Source organism: Chlorocebus sabaeus, chromosome 20, assembly GCF_047675955.1.
Source record: "Chlorocebus sabaeus isolate Y175 chromosome 20, mChlSab1.0.hap1, whole genome shotgun sequence".
Lineage (NCBI taxonomy): Eukaryota > Metazoa > Chordata > Mammalia > Primates > Cercopithecidae > Chlorocebus > Chlorocebus sabaeus.
Genome location: NC_132923.1, coordinates 81034531 through 81059234, shown reverse-complemented (window position 1 = coordinate 81059234; position 24704 = coordinate 81034531).

Genomic DNA, 24704 nt, shown 5'->3' with positions numbered 1-24704 from the left:
TATTTAAGTCAGAGTTTTGACTTATTGTGGTGTTTAGGACCTCTAGTATAATTGCTCTGCTGTATTCTGAGTAATTTGTCAGATTTTTGGTTTACTAATTTTTCATTTGCATTATTCTATTTTCTTCGTTGTGTCTATAATCTATTTCATTAATTCTCTTTCACATTGATCTTTTTTTCCAGTGTCTTAGATTAGATTAGGTTAGGTTATGCTGCAATAACAAACTATCCTAAACTTGTCTTAAGACAACAGGATTTTGTTTATGTTTCATGTCCTGACAAAATTAGTGGAATGGTCCCTTCCTCACAGTTACTTATAAATCTAAGATGATGGGACCACCAACATTTTGCTTCTGCATAATCTGAAACATGTGGTTTCTCAGTCATGATGGCAGGGGAAGAAAATATGTGTTACAGACTGAATGTGTCCTTTCACCCCCAAATTCATATGTTTAAGCCCTAACCCACAATGTGATGATTTGCAGGTGAGGGTCTTTGGGAGGTAATTAGGGTTAGATGAGGCCATAATGGTGAAGCCCTGGTAATGGAATTAATGACCTTACAAGAAGAGAAAGAAAACTTGCTCTTTCTCTACCATGTGAGGACACAGTGAGACTGACTGTCCACAAGTCAGGAAGCCCTTATCAGGGACTGAATCTGCCTTGATCTTGGATTTCTCATCTACAGAATTATGAAAATAAATTTCTGTTGTTTAAGCCACCCAGTCTATGGTATTTTGTTATGGCAGCCTGAGCAGACCAATACAGCATGAGGAGTCATGTACCAGCTTTTAGTGCTTTGATTCCAAAATGACAGACGATTCTGATGACTATCAGACGGAATGAGTCACATTCCTCCATCTATCTATAATGTAGCTAGAAAATGCATTCTTCCTGGGGATGAGAAAGAAGCAGATATTGGTATATAATGTCAAAGTAAACTATGTTTTATTCTTCGTAGCTGTGATGTGTGCAGTTTTTGTATATTTCAAACATTGATATTTTCCCTTTCAAATTAAAATTTTTAATCTAATTATCTCCAGTTTGGGGAGGGGATTGTCTGATCTGATCCTCTCACTCTATTTGGCTGTTGTTATTCCATAATCATTTATTTCTTCACATTTTAAAACTTTTTAATATAAACTGATCCTTAGCTGTATTTTCCTCACCTGATGCAATCCTGTTTGGTCTTGTTTTTTAAAGTCTATCCCCAGAATATTTTGTTTTTGCTTTCTTTTGCCATATATCCCAAGATTATTTCTAATCAGTGATCAATTTTATGCTCATTGATTGGTGTAGTGATTTCTGAATCCCATGACTAGGTAAAATTCAGTCTCCAAATATGAGAGATTGGCGAAAAGGATAGAAAAACCTGTCTATCTCTGCCTTTTGATTGGAGAGTTTAATCCATTTTATATTTAATTACCGATAAGGAGGGATTTAGGTCACGTTGCTATTTGTTTTCTATATGCCTTACAGCTTTCTTTGTTCCTCATTTCCTGCCCTACTGTTTTCTTTTGTACTTTGATTTTTTGTAGTAAAATGTTTAAATTACCTTCTCATTTTCCCTTGTGTATATTCTATAGCTATTTTCTTTGTGGTTCCACAAGAATTACACTTAACATTCTCAAATTATAACACTCTAATTTGAATTTATACCAGTTTAACTTAAAAACACAGACTCTGCTCCTCTGTAGCTCAATTTCCACCCCTTTGGTTGTTGTCACAAAATTATATCTTTAGTTTATGGTTTGAGGCACACAATGTCTAATTATTTAAGTGCACAAGTCTCTTAAATTATGTAAAAAGCAAAATATGGAGTTGCAAACCAAAGTTACAGTAATACTAGCTTTTAGACTGTTTTTCTAAAAGTATACATTTTTAGGAAGTACATTTAAATCATGTAGAAAACAGTAAGTTACAACCTGTTGTTACAATAATATTAGGTTTTATAGTTGCCTATGTATTTACCTTTATTGAGGTGTTTATTTCTTTGTATGGCTTCAAGTTACTGTCTAGTGTCCTCATACTTCAACCTGCAGGACTCCCTTGAGCATTTCTTGCAGGAAAAGTCTAGTGGTAATAAACTCCCTCAGCTTTTGTTTATTTGGAAGTGTTTTAATTTCTTCTTCTCTTTTGAAGAACAGTTATACCAGATATAAGATTTGTGCTTGACAGGTACTTTTAACACTTTAGAGGCCAGAAGAAAGTATACTAATATATTCAAAGTTTTTGATATCTGCCAATAATCTCATTGAGGATACTTTATGTGCAATGAGTCACTCTTGCTGCTTTCAAAATTCTCTTTGTCTTTAAACAGTTTGATTTTAATGTGTCTTTCTATGGGCCTGAGTTCATCTTCCTTGGAGTTTGTTGAGCTTCTTGGATGTTTATATTTATATATTTCATTAAAGTTGGGAAGTTTTCAGCCATTACTTTTTCAAATATTCTCTGCTCCTTTCTCTCTTCTCCTTTGGATCTCTGACAAGGCATATGTTGATCTGCTGGTGGTATCCCATTGGTCCCTTGCACTATTCACTTTTCACTTTTTTCTTCTTCTTTCTAAGACTTCATAATTTCTATCATCCTATGTTCAAGTTCACAGATTCTTTCGTCTGTCTACTAAAATCTGCCTTCGTGTCCCCCTGGTGAAATTTTCATTTCAATTATTCTATGTTTTAGCTCCAATTCTTTTTTTGTTTTATTTTATGTTCTCTTTCTTTGATATTTCCATTTGGCTCATCCATCATTGTCTTACTTCTTCGGATCTGCCTTTAGTTTTTAGAGCATTTTTAATACAGTTGTTTTAAAGTATTTGTCTAGTAGATCTGCTATCAGATATTTTTTCAGGGAGAGTTCTGTTGATTTTTATTTTTTTCTTTGAAAGGGCCATATTTTATTTCTTTGTATGCCTTGTGATTTTTTCTTCGGTTGAAAACTGAATATTTGTAGTAACTCTAGAAATCAGACTCTTTCCATTTTTTAGGGTGTGCTGGTTTTGTTATTATTTTTGTTTTTTGATTGTTCTAGGCTATCTCTGTGCTAAGGATCAGCCTGAGGTGTAAACTTAAGGTTTTTACAGGTTTTTCTGAATCTGCACCTTTCCCTGGGTATGCAAAGTCACTTTTTAATTTTCTTCATATATACACAGCTGCATTTGAATGTCTTAGTCTTTAATATCTGGCTCCCAAAAAGGAAAAAAAAGACAAAAGGCAAGAGGAAAGTATTCTGGCCCTTTAAGTCCCCTGGAAGTCACTTCAGTCAGAGTGGGAGGTGCTTGTAATATGAGGGGACTTACAACAATGGCCACTGGCCCCTTTGTCTGCACCTCTGTGATCAGAAGCAGAAATCAGAGCACAGATCCCTGATATTTGGAGAAAGAGTCCTTTCCTATACTTCAGCTTTCACAAGCTGTATGCAGGTTGCTTCAAGAACAGCTGCCTGCCACTGGTCTTGGGGTGGGGATGGGTAGTGTCCAAAGAGCTAAAATGGACCAAAATTAATGGTAATTTACCATCAAAGCCCTCCCCTGAAATTTTCAAGCCTTCAATAGACTTCAGAATTCCAAAGTAGTTATATCAGATTTGGCGGCGCAAACATTGTCTAGATGGGGAGACAGACTGCTGTTGTTTATTACTCCTCCATCTTCTCAGAATCCTATTTTTGGGTTGATTTTATAGAAATTAGTGTTAATTTTTGTCTCAGACATTCCAAAGGAAAGGAACTAGCATAAGTCTTGAGTCCCGAAATGAATGAATTCATAGAAGCAGCCTGTGTTTTCAATGTTTCTATATTTGAGCTTTGTAAGTTCCCTCGTATCATAAGCACTTCCTTTCTGCAATTTAAAGAAGCTGATACCAGGTTGATAATGATGCCAATACTTTGGGTCCTGTAGTTGAAACTGACTGAGATTGTTAGCAAAGAAAGATAATTTCTATTTAATTATGTTCTAACTTTAGAAAATGTGTATAATAACTTTAGAGTTGATAATAAATTTTGCCATAAAATAGAAGGCCTTCAACCATGAACAATTCAATTGCTTTTATATTTTTCAATAAATCCTTTTGATCTTTACCTATCAGTTTTGCCAAATTAAAAATGCTTTATTTTAAAATTTGACCAATATACATGTCATAGTATATTCATTAAAAATACAATTAAAAACATGATTCACAACAGTTGATAATTGTATTTTGTTCTATGTTATTCCATTTATATTCTGCAATACCTATGTTTAACTAGTAAACAAGCTGAATTTTTTTCTTAATGGGTTTTGCAAAACATATAGATGTACTATGTTTGATTTTCATTATTATGATCAAGTTTAAAGATCTGAGAATAGCATTTCTTTTATATTTACTTTGAAATATACCTGCAAGCTATGCCTACATCCTTAGTAAGTCAGCAAAATTGTGGAATACTACATGACTGATATAGGTATCTAACTTCACACTCAGAAATCTGAGGTAGGTATTATTTTTCATTGAAGCAGAAGGAAACAGAAGGACTTTATTTTCAGTAACAGTGAGCAAAGCAATTGATAATTTTCTACAAAAAAATAAAATACTGGACAACATTGTAAAAAAAAAAGTTACTTCAGGGCACTAGGAACTGACTAAAAGGCAAACAAAAAAAAATGAGAAACATGTACTTTTGAAAAACTTCTAGAGCTTTGGGTAAAAATAAGAACTCTGTGGTAGTCTTGTCTGGGTTTTGTCCCCTCTTTCTTCCTCCACCAGACTACTGGGGGCGGGGAAACAGTAGCTTTGTTGGCTTGGAATTGACTACCAAACCCTGCAGCTTTACTGCCAGAAGCAATGAATTCAATTTGAGGAAGGAAGCAAAAACTTACTTTGCTAGCTAAAATGGCAGACTTAGTTGGGAATGGATGGAGACAACCCACAGCACTGAAAGAACAAGACTGCCATTCCAATTTGAGTTGACTGACAGACCAGTCAGAAGCTGTAGGAGAGACTGTGGAAAGTCCAAGTTAAACTTTTCTGCTGTATGGAAAACTACACATGCATGGAAAGACCAGAGAGTCCCCCCACCATCAAAAAGAAAAGAAAGCCAACGGAGCCTTGAGAATTGTCTGACACTTTAAATGTATTCCTCAACTCACACAGAATAACTGGGATGAGATGCAATAATCCAGATGTTATATTTCCTAGACAAAAACTTCAAAGTAGCCCTTATAGATATGTTTAAGTATTTAAAGTAAGCCATGTTCAATGAATTAAAGAAAAATAGCCTAGCAGTAAATCAACAAACAGAATCTAACAAGTAGAAAATTAGATGTTTGAAAGAATCAAATGAAAATTCTAGACTAGTAAAGTAAAATAATTGAAACTAATTTTTAAAAATCACTGGATGTCCTCAACAGTGTAGTTGGGAAGACAAGAAAAGAATCAGTAAACTTGAAGATAAGTAGAAATGATTCAAACTAAATAAGAGAGAGGAAATTGTTAAATTTAGTATAGTCTCAGTTACCTATGGGACAATGCCAGGTGTTACCATACATAAATCAGAGACCCAGAGGAAGAAAAAGGATCTGTTTTGAAATATAATGCTTTAAACTCCACACATTAAATGAAAATTTTAACTTACAGATCTAAAAATTTTAATGAACCTCAAGTAGAATAAACACAAAGATAACCCCATCTAGATACAACATAGTCAAATTGTTAAAAGCCCAAAGGAAATAGAGATATTGAAAACAAAGAAAAAATAACTCATCGCATATAATGAAACAATTCATGGTTACAATGGAGTCCAGATAGAAGTGGATGATTTATTGAAAATGTTGAAAGAAAAATTGTCAATCAAGAATTCTATACCCAGTAAAATTATTCTTCAAAAGTTAAAAGTGAAAGGAAGAAATTTCCACAAATAAACAAAAACTAAAGTAATTCATTGCCAGCATAGTTGACCTACAGGAAATACTAAAGTCCTTACGGTTAAAAGGAGATGACACTGTATGATTACCTGGATTCACAGAAACAAATGAAAAATTCCAGAATATGCACTTTTATTCATCTATTAATTTCTTTAAAAAAAGAAATTAATTTCATCTATTAATTTCTTCAAAAAAGCATAAGCAATAGCCATAATTCAGCAAAATTGAATTTAGAACACATATAGTTGTGATATATATGACAATATTGGAGGAAGGAAATGAAAGAAGGGGGAAGGAAATGAAAGAAGGGGGAAGGAAATGAAGCTATACTGGCTTAAAGTTGCTGTCTTTTGCTGAAATAAAGTGAGTATTAACTTGAGATGAGTTGTGACGTTACAGATAATATTAAAATCCCTAGAGCAACCCCTAAAAACACTTCAAAACTATAGTTAAAACATCAGAGTAATGAAAATAGTATACTGAAAATATTTGTATAACACAATAAAGGACAGAAAGGGGAACAAAAATCATGAGACATGTATAAAACAAATAGCAAAGTGGTAGACATAAATCCATCCATATCAATAAGTACATTAGACATGAAGGAACTAAATACTTTAATCAAGAGGCCTAGATTGTCAGACTGGATAAAAATGCAAGATCTGTCTTTAAGTCTTGGATTTAAAGATAAATAAGTTGAAATTTTTTAGAAAAGGAAAAAAAACAAACCATGCAAACAATAACCATGAGAGAGTTGGAGTGGCTTTCTTTTTATCAGAGAAGATACTTTAAGAAATATCACTAGGGTTGCTGGCAACATGACTGAAACAGCTCCAGTCTGCAGCTCCCAGTGAGATCAACACAGAAGGCAGGTGATTTCTGCATTTCCAACTGAGGTACCCGGTTCATCTCATTGGGACTGGTTGGACAGTGGATGCAGCCCAAGGAGGGCGAGCTGAAGCAGGGTGGGGCATCGCCTCATCCGGGAAGCACGAGGAGTCAGGGAACTCCCTCTCCTAACCAAGGGAAGCCATTAGGGACTGTACTGTGCACTCTGGCCCAGATACTGCACTTTTCCCATGGGCTTTGCAACCCACACACTAGGAGATTCCTTCTGGTGCCTACACCACCAGAGCCCTGACTTTCCAGTACAAAATGGGGGTGGATCTACCAGTACAGTGTTTGAGCTCTGATAAGGGACAGACTACCTCCTCAAGTAGGTCCCTGACCCCTGTGTAGCCTAAGGGATACCTCCCAGTAGGGGCTGACAGACACCTCATACAGGAGAGCTCTGGCTAGCATCCTGCAGGTGCCCTCTGGGATGAAGTTTCTAGAGGAAGGAACAGGCAGCAATCTTTGCTGGTCTGCAGCCTCTGCCTGTGATACCCCAACAAACAGGGTCTGGAGTGGACTTCCAGCAAACTCCAGCAGACCTCCAGCAAAGGGGTCTGTTAGAAGGAAAACTAACAAACAGAAAGGGATAGTATCAACATCAAAGAAAAGAAATTCACTCAGAGACCCCATCTGAAAGTCAACGACTTCAAAGACCAAAGGTAGATAAATACACGAAGATGAGGAGAAACCAGTGCAAAAAGGCTGAAAATTCCAAAAACCAGAACACCTCTTCTCCTCCAAAGGATCATAACTCCTCCCCAGCAAGGGAACAAAACTGGACACAGAATGAGTTTGATGAATTGACAGACGTAGGCTTCAGAAGGTGAGTAATAAACTCCTCCAAGCTTAACGAGCATGTACTAACCCAATGCCAGGAAGCTAACCTTGAAAAAAGGTTAGATGAACTTCTAACTAGAGTAATCAGTTTAGAGAAGAACATAAATGACCTGATGGAGCTGAAAAACACAGCATGAGAACTTTGAGAAGCATACTCAAGTATCTATAATTAAATAGATCAAGTAGAAGAAAGGATATCAGAGATTGAAGATCAACTCAATGAAATAAAGGAAACAACATTAGAGAAAAAAAAGAGTGAAAAGAAATGAACAAATCCTCCAAGAAGTATGGGAATATGTGAAAAGACCAAATCTATGTTTGATTGGTGTTTGTGAAAGTGACGGACAGAATGGAACCAAGCTGGAAAACACTCTTCAGATATTAACCAGGAGAACTTCCCCAACCTAGCAAGGCAGGCCAATATTCAAATTCAGGAAATACACAGAACACCACAAAGATACTCCTTGAGAAGAGCAACCCCAAAACACAATTGTCAGATTCACCAAGGTTGAAATGAAAGAAACAATGTTAAGGGCAGCCGGAGAGAAAGGTCAGGTTACCCACAAAGGGAAGCCCATCAGACTAACAGCAGATCTCTTGGCAGAAACCCTACAAGCCAGAAGAGAGTGGGGGCCAATATTCAACATCCTTAAAGAATTTTCAACCAAGAATTTCATATCCAACCAAACAAAGCTTCATAAGTGAAGGAAAAAGAAAATCCTTTACAGGTAAGGAAATGCTGAGATATTTTGTAACCACCAGGCCTGCCCTGTAAGAGCTTCTGAAAGAAGCACTAAACATGGAAAGGAACAACCAGTACCAGTCACTGCAAAAACATGCCGAATTGTAAAGACCATTGATGCGATGAAGAAACTACATCAACTAATGGGCAAAATAACCAGGTAGCATCATAATGGCAGGATCAAATTCACACAAAACAATATTAACCTTAAATGTAAATGGGATAAATGTCCTAATTAAAAGACACAGACTGGCAAATTGGATAGAGTTAAGACCTATTGGTGTGCTGTATTCAGGAGACCCATCTCACGTGCAAAGACACAGATAGCCTCAAAATAAAGGGATGAAGATCTACCAAGCAAATGTAAAGCAAAAAAAGCAGGGATTGCAATTCTAGTCTCTGATAAAACAGACTTTAAACCAACAAAGATCAAAAGAGTCAAAGAAAGGCATTACATAATGGTAAAGGGATCAGTGTGACAAGAAGAGCTAACTATCCTAAATATATATGCACCCAATACAGGAGCATCCAGATTGATGAAGCAAGTTCTTAGAGATCTACAAAGAGACTTAGACTCCCACACAACAATAGGGGGAGACTTTAACACCCTACTGTCAATATTAGACAGACTAACAAGACAGAAAATTAACAAGAATATTCAGGACTTGAACTCAGCTCTGGACCAAGCAGACCTAACAGACATCTACAGAGCTCTCCACCCCAAATCAATATACATTCTTCTCAGCACCACATCACACTTATTCTAAAATTGACCACATAATTGGAAGTAAAACTCTCCTCAGCAAATACAAATGAATGGAAATCATAACAGTCTCTCAGACCACAGTGCAATCAAATTAGAACTCAGGATTAAGAAACCCACTCAAAACTGCACAACTATCTGCAAACTGAACAACCTGCAACTGAATGACTACTGAGTAAATAACAAAAATAAGGCAGAAATAAAGATGTTCTTTGACAAAAATGAGAACAAAGACACAATGTACCAGAATCTCTGGGATGCATTTAAAGCAGTATATAGATGAAAATTTATAGCACTAAATGCCCACAAGAGAAAGCAGGAAAGATCTAAAATTGACACCATAACATCACAATTAAAAGTACTAGAGAAGCAAAAGCAAACAAATTCAAAAGCTAGGAGAAGTAGTAACTAAGATCAGAGCAGAACTGAAAGAGATAGAGAAATGAAAAACCGTCCAAAAAAAAAAAAAAAAAAAAAAAATCAATGAATTCAGGAGCTATTTTTTTTTGAAAATATCAACAAAATAGACACTACTAGCCAGACTAATAAAGAGAGAAGAATCAAATAAATGCAATAAAAAATGATAAGGGGGATATCACCACCAATCCCACAAATATAAACTACCATCAGAGAATACTATAAATACCTCTATGCAAATAAACTAGAAAGTCTAGAAGAAATGGATAAATTCCTGGAAACTTACACCCCCCCAAGACTAAACCAGGAAGAAGTCAAATCCCTGAATAGACCAATAACAATTTCTGAAATGGAGGCAGCAATTAATAGCCTACCAACCAAAAACAGTCCAGGACCAGATGGATTCACAGCTGAATTCTACCAGAGGGGATAAAGAGGAGCTGGTATCATTCCTTCTGAAACTATTCCAAACAATAGAAAAAGAGGGAATCCTCCCTAACTCATTTTATGAGGCCAGCAACATCCTGATACCAAAACCTGACAGAGACACAACAAACAAAGGAAATTTCAGGCCAATATCCCTGATGAATATTGATGCAAAAATCCTCACTGACAAACTGAATCCAGCAGCACATCAAAAAGCTTATCCACCACTACCAAGTCAGCTTCATACCTGGAATGCAAGGTTGGTTCAACATATGCAAATCAATAAACAATCCATCACATAAACAGAACCAATAACAAAAATCACATGATTATCTCAATAGATTCAGAAAAGGCCTTCAACAAAATTCAACAACGCTTCATGCTAAAACTCTCAAACTAGGCATAGATGGAACATCTCAAAATAATAAGGGCTATTTATGACAAATCCACAGCCAATATCATATTGAATGGGCAAAAACTAGAAGCATTCCCTTTGAAAACTGGCACAAGACAAGGATGCCTTCTCTCACCACTCCTATTCAACATAGTATTGGAAGTTCTGGCCAGGGCAATCAGGCAAGAGAAAGAAATAAAGGATATTCAATTAGGAAAACAGAAAGTTTAATTGTCTCTGCAGATGACATGATAGTATATTCAGAAAACCCCATTGTCTCAGCCTCAAATCTCCTTAAGCTAATAAGCAACTTCAGCAAAGTCTCAGGATACAAAAATCAATGTGTAAAAATCACAGGCTTTCCTATACACCAAGAACAGACAGAGAGCCAAATCATGTGTGAACTCCCATTCACAATAGCTTCAAAGATAATAAAATACCTAGGAACACAACTTACAAGGGATGTGAAGGACCTCTTCAAGGAGCACTACAAATCACTGCTCAAGGAAATAAGAGGACACAAATGGAAAAACATTCCATGCTCATGGATAGGAAGAATCAGGATCGTGAAAATGGCCATACTGCCCAAAGTAATTTACAGATTCAATGCTATCCCAATCAAGCTACCATTGACTTTCTTCACAGAATTGGAAAAATTTACTTTAAATTTCACATGGGACTAAAAAAGAGCCCTCACAAAAAAGACCCAAGACAATCCTAAGCAAAAAGAACAAAGCTGGAGGCATCATGCTACCTCACTTCATACTGTACCAAAAGGCTACAGTAACAAAAACAGCATGGCCCTGGTACTGAAACAGATACATAAACCAATGGAACAGAAGAGAAGCCTCAGAAATAATGCCACACATCTACAACCATCTGATCTTTGACAAAACTGTCAAAAACAAGCTTTAATAAATGGTGTTGGGAAAACTGGCTTGCCATATGCAGAAAGCTGAAACTGGATCCTTTCCTTACACCTTATACAAAAATTAACTCAAGATGGATTAAAGACTTAAACATAAGACCTAAAACCATAAAAACTGTAGAAGACCACCTAGGCAATACCATTCAGGACATAGGCATGGGCAAAAACTTTATGACTAAAACACAAAAAGCAATGGCAACAAAAGCCAAAATAGACAAATGGGATCTGATTAAACTACAGAACCTCTGCACAGCAAAAAAAATCATCAGAGTGAACAGATGACCTACAGAATGGGAGAAAAATTTTGCAATCTATCCATCTGACAAACGGCTAATATCCAGAATCTACAAAGAACTTAAATAGATTTACAAGAAAAAAACAACCCCATCAAAAAGTGGGCAAAGGATATGAACAGACACTTCTCAAAAGAAGACATTTATGCAGCCAACAAAGCTATACGAAAAGAAGTTCATCATCACTGGTCAATAGAGAAATGAAAACCAAAACCACAATTAGATACCATCTCATGCCATTTAGAATGGTGACCATTAAAAAGTCAGGAAACAACAGATGCTGGAAAGGATGTGGAGAAAGAGGAACACTTTTACACTTTGGTGGGAATGTAAATTAGTTCAAGCATTGTGGAAGACAGTGTGGCAATTCCTCAAGGATCTAGAACTAGAAATACCATTTTGACCCAGCAATCCCATTACTGGGTATGTACCCAAAGGATTATAAATCATTCTATTATAAAGACACATGCACACATATGTTTACTGCAGCACTGTTCACAATAGCAAAGACTTGGAACCAACCGAAATGCCCATCAATGAGACTGGATAAAGAAAATGTGGCACATCTACATCATAGAATACTATGCGGCCATAAAAAAGAATGAATTCATGTCCTTTGCAGGGACATGGATGATGCTGGAAACCCTCATTCTCAGCAAGTAACTCAAGAACAGAAAACCAAACACCGCTTGTTCTCATTCATAAGTGAGAATTGAATAATGAGAACACATGGACACAGGGAGGGCAACATCACACACCAGGGCCTGTGGGAGGGTGTGAGGCTAGGGGAGGGATAGCATTAGGAGAAATACCTAATGTAAATGACAGATTGATGGGTGCAGCAAACCACCATGGCATGTGTATACCTATGTAACAAACCTGCATGTTCTGCACATATACTTTAAGTTCTGGGGTACAATAAAAAAAAGAATTACTAAAGACAAAGAGGGTAATTTCATAGTGATAAAAATGTCAATATATTAGGAAGATATAAGTTATGAATGTACATATATCTAGAAAGAGAACTCCAAAATACATTTTAAAACTGATTGCATTGAAAGGAGAAAGACAATTGAAATATTGTAGTTGGGTATTATATTAGCTGTGGTTCTTCAGAAAAATAGAACCATTATTTTTATATATATGTGTGTGTGTGTGTATATACACACGAATGCACATTTATATACACATATACAGATACATACACATAGATATGTATATATACCTATTTATTATAAGAAATTGGCTCATGTGATTATGGAGGCTGAGAAGTTCCAAGTTCTGCAGTTGGCAAGCTGGAGACCTAGGAAACTCAGTGGGGCAAGTTCCTATCTGAGGGCAGGAATAGTGTTTCAGAACAATAGCTAGGTGGGCAAAATTTCCTCTTACTCAGCCTTTTGGTTCCACTCAGATCTTCGACTGGACAAGGCCCACCCTCACTGGGGAAGGTGATCTGTTTTATTCAGTCTATCAATTCAAATGTTAATCTCACTCAGAATTGCCCACAAAGACACATCCAGAACAACATTTGACCAAACGTCTGGGCACCCCATAGCTCAGCTGAGTTACGACATAAAATTAATCATCACAGAGCTTTCAGCAATTCCCTCTAAGTAACTGATATATATCTTTACTGATTTTGTCTAGCTGTTATAAGACTTGAGCAACATTATCAAGCAATTTAACCTGACATTTCCTTCTATTAGCTGTCAAATATGTTCCATATAAAGGAGTCAGACTAGCCTAAACACATAAAGTGGTGGTAACAGGGCTACCAGGTAGGTTAGCCTGTCAGTAACTTAAAGCACAGCCAGACACAGTGATGGGAACACTAGGAATGAGAGCTAGGCATAAGGCCAAGTAAGTGGCTTATGCTTATTTTAATGATCAGGGCCACATCTTGTGTACCGGCTCTAAATAGCATCAGAAGTTAGGCTGACTTCACTACCTCAGTCTGAAGACCAACTTCAATCACTTTCAGTAGATATTATCATGGTAATCTGGTATTCACTCCCCTCCTTATAAAGCATTATATATATCTACTTCCTTGTAAAGGATTGTACATATCTACCTGTTACTATAAATTTGCAGTACTTCCCTATGGGAGAACTATTCCCAGCAACAGAGATGTGGTGCTTGGACATGTGATTTGGTTTAGCCAATAGAATGTGAAGGAAAGTGACATCATTATGTCCATGCAGAAACTGAGAGCTGTTTCGTGCTTCAACATTTGTTCATTTATCTCTGCCACAAGAATGGCGTGTCCTAGATAGGGTCTATGTCTTCAGCCTGGATCCCAGAATAAAAAAAGACCCGTGAAACATTCCTGCAGCTGACCCGTAACCTGGAACGAAGCCACAGCCTATTTGAAGTCAGCATGTAATGTGAGTGAAAAATAAGTTTCATTACCACTGAGATGTTGTTATGGAATAACCTAATGATATCACTGATAAACCTTGACACTGAACACCCCAATTGATGCCACTACTCTAGTATGGTAGACATGCATTGGAATATCTTCCCAGCCACTTTTCTTTTGCAGAAGAGGGTCCTGATCCATAGATTAGGGTCATGAGAGCCATATTGATATGTTATCTCTGTAGCACCCTTTGGCTGTAAACTGGTTAAAATAGGCGACATTATTTCCTTTGAGAATTTTACCCAAGGCCTGGAGCCTAGAAATTGGGAGTCAATTAACATACATTGAAATGCTTCCAAAAAGGTCTATAAACTACTGTGTGCCTCTAGAGAAATCCCTATTCTTATCCCATTTTGTTTTATTAACTTCTTTTAGATTCCGTGTGATATTCTAGCATTCTTTCCTACAAAAGCTTTTAAACCCAAATCAGTGCTAGTTGGTTTCTATTTATTTGAAACCAAAAGAACGTTAACTAATATATCAAGCACATAAAACTACCTTGATATTACTCAAATTCATTCTTCAAATGTTGGCATAGCAAAAGCCAAGTCTTGCCAGGGCTGCTCCTACAGTGGCAGGGGACGTGGAAAGAGCCCTGGGCTAAGGGAGTTGGCCAGTCCTTAAGTCTGTCCAGGAACAAAGCAGAGCGTGGACTTCTTAAATTCCATCCCTGCATTATAATCTCCACAAGATATATTCTTGTTTTCCTCATTGCCTTCCTAAATAGGGTCCAAGTTTCCAGCAGGCTTGGGGGTCCCCTCCCTGGACCACTGGAACAATGGATGGCGCAGAACATGTATGATACAGAGTTCTCTTGCTGTATGAATGGGTGGTCTCTGGCAGGGTTGTTTTTGGCCAAGTAGGTGCTGTGTATTTCCAGTTACAGTTGCATATTGTTGCCTGAAACTTCTTGGCAGTATTTCAACCAAATGCATTAAAATATAATTGCTTTTATTAAGAAAAAGAACAGACATGCATTAACACAGGGTTTTGAAAAATTAGGGGCAGCTAACTAATAAAATAAGTTTGTAAGAACAAGGCAAGGAACTGCTTTTATTGGCATTTCCAGAATTTTTTTTACTTCTGGGCATCTGAAGAGAATGTCTATCCAGTTACCAAATTTTCTCTGGGGTGCCTGCCAGATTTCTGGATACAAAACTTTAAAATTTTAAAAGGTGATAGAACAATTAGAGAGGGTGTTTCTTCTTCCCATGTGGTTCTAGCCAAACTGTCCTGATTACTCTCCTGAGCTTTACATTCATGTATCTACATATCTGCTTAATATTTCCAATCTGGAGGTCTGTCCCCACCAGGCCTAAGCTCACTTTGGTGCAAGCAAAATTTATCACTAAGTCCTCAACTCTGATATCTTTTTTCCTTCAATATACTCAATTTACATTGTTACCACTATCCACGCATACAGGCCAATTAGAAATCTCTTCCCTATTTGACTCTACCCTTTATAACATTCCACATCCAATTAGTCACTACTTTCTATTGATTTGACTTTTAAAATAGTTTGAGTTTGCTATTTCAGTGCCTCAATAGAAATAATGCTGATCATTAAAATAGCTTTTCAATCAGCCTCTTGATTAAACACTCATTGTAATGCCTCCTATCCCATCAGTTATTCACATTGCTACCAAAGTGATCCCCCTAAAGTATAAGTTGGGGGATGATACTTGTTATAAATCTTTGAATTTGATGCTTGCTATAGACTAAATGTTTGTGCCCAAACCCAAGTTCATATGCTGAAGTTTTAACACTCAATGTGATGGTATTAAGAGGTGGGTGGTGGCTTTGGTGGGTGGTGGCTTTGGTAGGTGCTTAGGTTATGAGGGTGAAGCCCTCATAAGTGAGATTAGTGCCCTTTAAAAGGAGATTCCAGAGAGATCCCTTGCTGCTTTCCTTATATGGAGACACAGCAGGAAGAAGGTTGTCTATGAACTAGGAAGCAAGAGGCTTCATCAGATATTGATCTGCCACAGCACTTGGATTGTGGACTTAAGCTTCTAGAACTGTAAGAAATAAGTTTCTTTTGTTTATAAGCCACCTAGTCTATGGTATTCTGTTATAGCAGCCCAAATGGACTAAGACAATGCTGTAGACAATGTGAAAACATTGAAATATTTAGAAGGGCATTTGAGACCCTCTAATTATTAACCTTATCTATTTTTCAAACACTATTTTGTGAAATGATAAAAATACTGTTAAAGCAATGAAAAAGCCAAAGTTCTGAGAACTATGCTCTTCTCATGTCACACATTTATCATGTGCCCAAGTAAATAAAGAGAATTAGAGTTATGTTCCTCCCTTGAATGTGAGCCTTTATCAATCCTCATTTTCTGTCCTAGAAGGAGACACAGTATTGGAAAGTTTGACTATTGTATAGCAATGAGTATGCAGTTGAAGCCCAAAGATTGGTCAGAACACCTTTTTTTTTTTTGAGACAGTCTCGCTCTGTCGCCCAGGCTGGAGTGCAGTGGCATGATCTCGGCTCACTGCAAGCTCCGCCTCCCGGGTTCACGCCATTCTCCTGCCTCAGCTTCCCGAGTAGCTGGGACTACAGGTGCCCGCCACCGCGCCCGGCTAATTTTTTTGTATTTTTAGTAGAGACGGGGTTTCACCATGTTAGCCAGGATGGTCTCGATCTCCTGATCTCGTGATCCACCCACCTCGGCCTCCCAAAGTGTTGGGATTACAGGCATGAGCCACCGCGCCCGGCCAGAACACACTCTTTACAGGTGGAGGAACAGAGCAAAAAAGGTACAGGAATTTTTTCCCGAAAAGAATAAACATTTCCTGTTGTCAAACACCACCATTTTCTGTGCTGTCTTGAGCCAGCTTATGGGATATCTGCAGCACAGTATCACTCAAGCCTCATAGCTCCCATCCAGATCTTTCTTATAGGCTTTCTAGCAGCATGAGGAGAATATCAGATGTGCACATCCCTCCTCTGGATCTCCCTTTTAAAATCCCGGGTGCAATTTCTCACACAACACCTTGCCTACCCATTATTGCTGGTTCTCATGTGTGTTGTTGAGATCTGTTCATAGAAAATAAACACTCCTCAGCCCAACACTTGCTTTTGGACACCAGCTGCATGACATAGTCCCACTCTGCCTTTTTTTTTTTTTTATCTACTGTTCCCTCAAGCTCTAAACACCTGCCTCCACTATGGAAACCCCACAAGCCTCAGCTCACTGTCACCACAGCTGATGTCCCAGCTAGAATTTGTTGCTGCCTTCTCTGGCTTGCACTGCATTTGATATGAGTGTCTCGTTAGCATTACTTCATGTTGTCAAGTGTTAAAATTAGTTGAATACGCTTTTACCATCTCCAGTAGATTGAGCCTAGGAGTTGTGACTTTTCTATCTCTGTACCCCAGAAGACTGAGCGCAATGATTACTGATGAAGTGGATAACAAAGCCCCCACCCCTAGATCTAGTTAGTGCAGGAGTCTTATCTGTGCCATTTTCTTTGGTTTGTGAGCTCCCTTGTGAATGGGAATTTCAACACCAGGGTTCTGGCCCATTGAATCAAAGGAATTGAGTGGGAAGATAGCATTTCTGGCATTTGAGAGTGGGCAGATTTGCCTGCCATCAGCAATACCTTTCTGAGAGAGGCAGTATAATATATAACCTTCAGGGGCCACATAACTAAGTTTTGGGTGACTGTATTATTCACAGAATGGGCCAGAGATTTTCCTCTTACTATAGGTAGAGTGACACAGGAGCTATTACCAAGGTGGGACGTTTGAGTACACTAAAATAATTAAAATTACAAGCTTAAAAAAATTGATTAGCATCTGTCAATCTAGAAATAATTATATTCACAAATTATTTTTGAAAATAAAATTATTTCTTAAGAGTAATGTCTGATAACTGAACATGTCTTTATATTGGCTATGTGAACATTAGAAAGTAATATAAATTATATACACCCATATATTTTAATTCCTCCACAGTAGCCCTCTGATGCATTCATTTTTTCAGTAGTCTTATTTTTTTCCATTCAATTGCCCGACCATTCTTCAAGTTGTAATTCTTTTTTTTTGCTTAATAAATTCAATTTGTTTTTTGTTTAAGAGTATAATATTTTTAATTGAGAAAACTCTACCAGTATGTGGTAAGCTCAGGAAATTGTTAAATGGGAATATTTATAATTTTTATTTTTATGTATTAAAATATGTATAGCCCCAATATTTTCACGGATACAATCTTTTCCCATCTAGAAAAGCTCTGACAAATATTTTTATAACTCATCAAAATAGATTCTTATGTCACCAAATTTAGATGTTTCAAAAGTATAAGTATTCTCAATGTTGTATTCCGGCACAGAATACACATCTATCCAATTAGAAATAGTAGCTCCGGCAAAAGATCCTTTCCCTAAGTCAAGATATTCCAAAGTGCAATTACAGAATTTCAAAGTTAAATGTTGCAGACTGAGTTCTCATTGTCTAAGTGGTTTGGTTTCTCCCTTGCTTACATGGAGATACATTTCAATCTCTGTTTGTAAGCTTTGTTTTCTATCATTGCAATTCACTTAGGGTTTCAAAAGCTGGTTTTTTAAGAGCTTTTTCTTTGAATGATTAAAGACTATGAAAAAATGCAATCACAGTTTAGAGTGGTAATTTACAAATGACTCCGAAGTTGATTTACATAGCTCTTCCTAGGCTCAAACATTTCTAAAATCCGATTGATAATGGGACAGCAAAGAGCTCAGTCATGTTTTTATAAATATACAAATTATAGATATGAATTACTAAAGATATGCATTATTATTCATTTCTGTGTTTGTGAGAACCTGAAAGAGCCAATACCTTAAGATGAATCCTGAGTGGCTAACTGGGCCTGATTTTAAAATGGAACCAAGGGGCCATTTGCTGACTAGAGGTCACACCCATACTCTGAGGTCCCAGAAAACCCTCACGGCTACATAACTCTGGGAATGTGATGGCCGACTGTTCCTGTTCACATCACCTGAACCAACCAGTCAGAACTCCGCTGCTACTACCAATCAGACCTGAGCAAGTTTGAATCCTTACTTTGCATAAACAGACCTGATAGGGAACCTGGACAGGAACTTTGTATAGAAGCCAAATCCTGCCTTTGTTCTCTTTTGTGTAAAGCCCTCATTATTACAGGGAAGGAAGCATCTCCCCTGGTTTGCAAACTGTTCTGTGGCATGAAGTTTTTCTTCTAAATTCCTTTTCAGAAAAAAATTTGTTCGTTTCAAATTCAACATTATCTTTGCTAAATATCTCTGAAGATATGGATACATTTTGATAACTACAGATTCTATTTCAATTGTAGAATATGACAATGAGAATACAAGTGCAAATTACGTGTGTACCAAAATCAATTTCAAATACATTTACATGTCACCAGATTTCTCAATTTAGTAAAAATATTATTTGCTATAATGGAATACTCTACCAAAATTATTCATATGACCACCATAAAAACACTTATCTTCAACATTTGACTTTTTGCAAAAGTATTAAATATTTCATTTTTGTCAGAGTGAACTAAAATTTTTACTTTGATTCTATACACTTGATTTTAAAATTGCCTGTTGAGATTATTTCTATTTGTAACATCATACTGATGTTTAACTATTTGCAAAATTTTACTTGTTCATAGAGACAATATATTAATAGTTATTACTTCATGTTTATGCAAGTACAAGAAAACCTTGAGTTAAATAGGAACAAAATTATCTTGAAGAATCTGATAGAAGCAATCCCTGAAGATGAATGAGAAGTCATGCTTCACAGCATGTTATGTGGAAGTACTTTCTACAGCTGTCCATGTGGACTTCAGGTAGAGGTTTTTAAGTATTCCCTTAAAAGAACAATTAACTTGTGAAATAAGTTATTATCTTTCTGCAGATTTGTGTGTCCTGATGTTCATAGGTTCAGTAATATCACTATGGCTCCTATGGAAGACAAAAAATGTTGCAAAATGTTTTGTAAATGTTTTATGTTCAATTTTTTTGAGAAGTGAGAATTTAATACATATTTTTTCATTAAACATGCACTTTCATTCTTGATTGCTGCTGAAATGTTTATCACAAAATGACAACAAGACCACTGTAGCATGTGTGTTTACACTGCTGGATATATAATCTACCTCAGAACTACTCAGCTAGTTTTTTTTCCCTTGCACATACTTTATTTACACTTAATCTATAATTTCACAAGCTTCCTGCTTACCCCATGGACTAGTAGCCTGGAAGATTTGTGTTTCTGAAAGCCCAAGGCAAGGGCCACAGCACAACTTCAAATGGCTGGTTGGGGGAAAGTGGAATGAATTTTCTGCCACCACTACCTGGGACCAAAAGGAGTTAGCTAACTCTATCCTATCATATCTGAGTGTAGCTAATTTTATCAGTGAGTACCCAGCAAACTGTTGTTGAAGGAGAACATTTTATTTACCTTGCATCTGAAAAATGTCAGGAAAAAATTAATGTATGGTTTATTGTGATTCTTTCCTATTTCATCATGCGCTAAAGTGAGAAACTTTCCCATGCATACTTGGCAACACCATGGCAGTAGCTTGATGTACAGAGTGGTTTTCTGTCAGATCCATCTCAGGGCATTTTAATGCAACTACGAAGAACATCTTTTTAAAAATGAAAAGTTCAGGGCAAGTCCTAAAATAGATGGGATGCTAAGACAACTAGAATATACTAGAACTTTCTCAGGCAAATTAAGATATATAATACTTTTTACAGAAATATAAAGACTTAGATGTTACACTTTTCTCTCATATAAGATTGTCTTAGAAAGTATTTGCTTTACCAAAATTATGCTGATCATTTCCCAAGTATCAGTCACTTGATCTCTATTCTTTTATTCCCAGTAAAAATCACATCATAAAAAAATTTTAAAAACAGTCTTAGCAAACTAAGGATAGGAAGGAAACTCCTCCATCTGATAAAAGGTATCTATGAAAAATCCAGAGTTAATATCATACTTGGTGATCAAATATTGAATGCCTTTCCCAGAAGATCAGGAACTAGGCAAAGAGGTCACTCTCATTAGATCTGTTCAATATTTTACTGAAGCTCCTAGTCATTGCAATAAAGCATGAAAATGAAATAGAAATATGAATGCTAGTGAGGGAAAAGAAAACTATCTCTATTTGTAGTTGAAGTTAATGTTGGCATAGAAAATCCAATTTCATGTTACCAGACAACTCTGTATTTGTGAGGCATGTGACACTTTGTTTCAAACATGGTTATTGACTCTTATGTGTATGGTATGGACCGTACTAGGACCTTACTAGGAAACCCCAGAGGAAGGAGTGAGATCACCATGATAGGATTAGCATCCTTATAAGAGGAGGAGACTTGAGCTCACATGTCTACCACATGAGAATACATTGAGAAGGCAGCTGCCGGCAAGCCAGGATGAGGGTCCTGACCAGGAAAGAAATCTGCCAGCACTTTGATCTTAGATTTCCCAACCTCTAGCACTATGAGAAATAGTATCTGTTTAAGTCACCCAGTCTAAGAGTTTGTTATACCAGCCCAAGTAGACTAAGACAGTAGCTATTATAAACCAGATGAGAAAACTTCACCCAGCAAATTGAGTCATAGCCAAAACTAGAACTTAGCTTGGTTGACCCCCAAAACCTTAGGTTCAATATGCCAGGCTCCACCATCTTTTGCCCAGTGGTGTATCTGAGAGGGAGTTCTTTCTCTCACAGAAGGTGTCTGGAAAAGGACGAACCATCTCTATGGGTAGCCATTTTCTGCCTTCACGATGTGGAAAATGTAACCCCTTTCGACAGACAGCCTGCCTGCACACTCAGGAGACAAACAGATCCTGGCAAGCTCTTTGCTCCAAAAATCACCCTTCTCCAATTACACTCCCCCAAGTTCCTCGATTAGCAGGCCCCAGCAGCTTCTTTCCACCGAGCAAGTCTGGGGTTGAGGCCTAATGCATCACAGGTGGGTTCTGGCTCCAAACTCATTCCAGATGGTTTCACAGTCTACGCTTCCCTGCAACTCATTATATTTTGGCTATCTTGGGATCACTAATGATGCTGAAGGGCTATGAGTCCCGAGGATGGCAGAGACATATTCTGAAACCAGGACCTTTGAGAGGTGTTATGTATTGGAACAGCCACCATAATATATGCATTCACAGGGAGCAAGCATATGCTGACCTTGACTCTCAGAGGTCACTCTGAAGGGCTTATGAATTTGACATTGTGAATGGTCTGTCTACTTGGGTCACAGAACAAGTATAAAGGGATCAACTGTGCTGTTACAGAAAATAGCTCTATTGCCGCTGGGCTCTTGAGAGAGTAAGGATATATCCTTGAACCCTGGTAATTGCTGTACCAGTTATTCCTTGAGAGGACGACATGCTTGGGCAATTGTTTTGGGGCCCAGGGTAAGTCTCATGGATTTTAACCCTTTTACAGCCATAATCCTTCAGAAAGAAGGTAATATTCTGTTAATTGCATCTTCATATAACAAAACACTATGTTCTACAAAACAATTTTTGGCTTCCTTTCTAGCTGGAAAGCTGCCCAAGTCATATACTAGAAGTTGAGCAAATATCAGATTATTCAAGAGATGTAAGTTTATGATACGGTTTTGGGGGAAAAAAAGCAAAACACACTTGAAACTATCCATGTTTGGGTGTCTTAAGAGCTCAGGTATAAAATCTTATCAAGAGATAAGAATATAATATTCAGAGCCATTCATCCTTGGAATTCAATCTCAATCCCATCACAAGCTTGGATAATTTGTTGGAGAAACTATTCACTTTTCTGACAGCCATTATCTGTGAAATTGGGATAATATCAACATAAAAGGGTGTTCACTGGTTTTGTTTACTTTCTCACTTGTGTATTTTTCATTGTCGTGAATTCATGCATTTGTTAGTTCATTCCCCTAGTCTCTTTACTGTACCAGGCACCATGTTAAGTTATACAAGAAATTCAGTCTAGGAAACAAAACTGATGTTTAACACAATTCAACAATGTGTTGAGCACTCCCTATGCACCAGTTGCTATGCTAGGCAACGGGCAGAGAGGGGTGTCCAACACAATGACTGTCCTCATGGGGGTTAGGGTTTAGTAGGTAGTAAACAATATTGTATAATGTGATTGTTGCTTCAACTGAACATTCTGGTACACTGGAACATGGGTGGGCATAGTTGTCTTGACTGGCTCACAAAGGACCACCACTGTCTAGTGGACCTGGGTTCTTAGGAGTTGTTAGGAAGGATCTGGGCAGGAGGAAGTTTATGTTGGGGCCATTCTAGAAGAAATCAATAGCATATGTAGATACATTCCTAAAGTTATCCTATTTTCCTATTTCTAAAACTCTCAAAATATATATTACTATTCCTAGAATTTTCAAAATTATATTACTGTCTATACTTTTCTGTGCCATTCATATGTTCACTACCAGACATAGCAATTTTTAATACTCCATGTTTTACTCCTGAAAAAAGAAAAAACAAACAATTATAAGCATTGGTAATGTTGAAATTCTTTTCAACCACTGTGGCAGGAATTTCTAGTTGCTTATCTGAATCCATTTTTTCTTTCTGCCTTATAAGCAGAACACTGACTTATTTCTGGCTACAAGACTGCATTTTTTTTTTGGCTTTCCTTTGGGTAGGGGAGATGGTTGGCAATGAGATGGTTATTTTTAAGTTTCTTAACATGGGTTAAGAAACAGGGTTTTCTGGGGATTTGTCTTGCAGGGGGAGTCATAAGGTTATAATATATGACATTGGACACAGACCTAAGTAAATGTAGCATGATTCTACCATGAGCCTGGGTCTGCAATAAGTGTGTATCAACTCTTTACGCATATTACATTTTCACCTCAATGCAAGCTGCTTCCTGTTTTCACTGTTCACTCACCCAAGGCCCTACAGTTTATTAGGGACAGGAATAAGGTTCAAACTTTAGTTTGTTCCACTACAAATTGGAATTGACAGGAGTAGGAATAGTGGGACTTGAGACAGTATATGCAAAGCACACAGCATTGGTCTTTGAATGTAGTTGGTGCTGAATCTATTACAAGTTTCCTTCACCCTTTTTCCCCTTTACTTTTTGGTATACTGGACTGCAGCAATATCAAAACAATCCTGTTGACAATCAGCGTGAATTCTTTGTAGAATGTGTGCGTAGTGTGTACTCACACACACATAGATGAGGGAAAGCAGTGGTTCAGAGAATATTGCATAGGTATCAAGATGCAGTGCAGGGTCTTGTGTTTATTTGGACTGCAACAGAGGATATGTCAGCATCTCATCACCTGGCATGGAGAGTGGACCTCTTGATTGGGGCCTGGTTTCAGTACCCATTATGAAATCAAGTTTGGCCCATGAGCCAGGCGCCTTTTTATTCGTTTGTCTTTGCAGTTTCTGTCGCATATATCTCCCTGATGTCTGCGCTGCTGTACAATGTAAAAATCATGATCAAACAGGCCTGAGGATCAGCTACTAGGCAGGACTCCAACAAGCCACATATGTGTATGGTTCCCATACATACGTGCACATATGCAATGTAAAGTTATTCTCAATAGCAGCATGAGGAAAAACTAGTAGCAGAAGCAGTCAGGGGTGAGTGTTGTGAGAACAAGGCTTTCGGCAGCTCTTGGAAGCCTGGCCACACTTCTGTGTATGTCCACACCTGTAGAATCTGCCATTGCCTGCT